Here is a 1,533-nt window from a genome sequence, read left to right on the forward strand (position 1 = left end):
TCTCCCTCCCTCTCTCCCTCTCTCTCTCTTTCCCTCTCTTTCCCTCTCTCTCTCTCTCTCTCCCTCTCTCCCTCTCTCCAGTATCTTGGTTGTACCTAGAACTGCTCATGTCTGGACTGAGATGTCTGATTGTCTGATGTTGTTAAAAAACTCTGCTGCGTTTTCAATCCGCTTTTTTAAACTCGTCGAGCTTTTTGACCATCGTAGGCCACTACCCACTTTGTACAACGATCGTCTCTGCTTTCCGAGATGCCTTGTCTTTCTGTGCCGCAGCTTCTCCGCCCCTTTCTGAGCAGCGGGTTATGTAAAGCCGCTCAGAGTGAGACCTCTCGCAGTTTGCTCCCCTCTGCAGCTCCATGAAAACATCTCCGTCATTTAGCTTGAGGTCTCGGGATCTTCCAGGTGTTTCGGGTCCCTTAGGTCGAAGTCAGCGACTCGTCGTTATCTGCGAGGTAACTCCGAAGTCTGAGGTCAGCCTCCTGGCCCACAAATTATTAGCAACCTGCTAGCTGCTGAGTAGAAGCGTCTCTGTGACTCTGGAGATAAATATTCAGCTGTTTTTATTAAATATCTTCATTTGTATCCGGTTCCGGTTCGGAGAGAACTCTCACGTTGCTAAGATTTTAAATAAAACCAAAAGTTTCAGGGTTAAACTTTAGTTTAACTAACTAAACTAAGTGAAGAATGTTTTGCTAATTAACAGGGGAGCTCTTGGAGTAAAGTTTGTGTTGACGTGATGGAAATGACGTCATTTCCTGTTAAAGATTTCAAAGTTCAATCTTAAAGTCAGACTCGGTAAAAGTTTTCGATCTTGGTCTCTGGTTCTGATCCGGCTCGGCGATCCTGAACGTGGAGGACTACGTTTCCCACAATGCAAATGGAAACCGTCGATTCCTTCTGCAGCCTTCAAAATAAAAGCTTTGTTTTGTTTATCTTTGTTGGTTTTTGACCAAAACTTTATTCAGATGATTAAAGATTATATCAGATGTGATGATGAATTACGATAATAAAACGAGATTAAATTCGCTTCAGCAGCTTTGAATCATAAAAACAACGATTTTATACAACCATCTGTCTCGGACCAGAAATATTAGATAACATTTATTATTAGTTTTATTGATTATTACTGTCGAGTTTGAAAGGTTAGTTTACTATCAGGCTGGTTAGAAAGCTTCAATTTTCATTGTTAGTTTTTTTATTTTAAGTTTTTACTTCCTTCAGCTTTTATTCTAAAATATTCCCACCTTTCTGACCTCTGACCTGATGATTATGACCCTCAGACATCAGGGAAAACGTCTGCTTTTTACTGTGAATGATTCTGGACCTTCTGACTTTTCTGACCTGATTCAGTCTGCTGAAGGTGAACAGGTTTCTGGACAAGACGGGAATCCCTGTCCTCTGGTTTCCTGTCCTCTGATCTACTTCCTGACCTCTGATCGACTTCCTGTCCTCTGGTCTACTTCCTGTCCTGTGGTTGACTTCCTGTCCTCTGGTCTACTTCCTGTCTTTGGTCTCCTGTGCTCTGGTCTACTT

General features: G+C 42.3%; 1 protein-coding gene across 12 annotated transcripts in view; it reads left to right on the forward strand.

Annotated features, from left to right (window-relative positions):
• The first annotated feature begins 100 nt into the window (after window positions 1–100).
• Window positions 101–1,533, forward strand: part of nub1 (negative regulator of ubiquitin-like proteins 1) — a 14,077-nt gene continuing 12,644 nt past the window's right edge. For 11 of the 12 annotated variants that reach the window (XM_017303149.1, XM_017303152.1, XM_008402143.2 and 8 more), the window contains exon 1: window positions 102–452. The gene's annotated coding sequence lies outside the window, so the exon portion shown is untranslated. Of the gene's footprint in view, window positions 471–1,533 lie in introns of all 12 variants that reach the window. The other variant, XM_017303154.1, reaches the window with a different exon arrangement.

The sequence above is a fragment of the Poecilia reticulata genome, unplaced genomic scaffold, assembly GCF_000633615.1.
Source record: "Poecilia reticulata strain Guanapo unplaced genomic scaffold, Guppy_female_1.0+MT scaffold_190, whole genome shotgun sequence".
NCBI classification, from domain to species: Eukaryota; Metazoa; Chordata; class Actinopteri; order Cyprinodontiformes; family Poeciliidae; genus Poecilia; species Poecilia reticulata.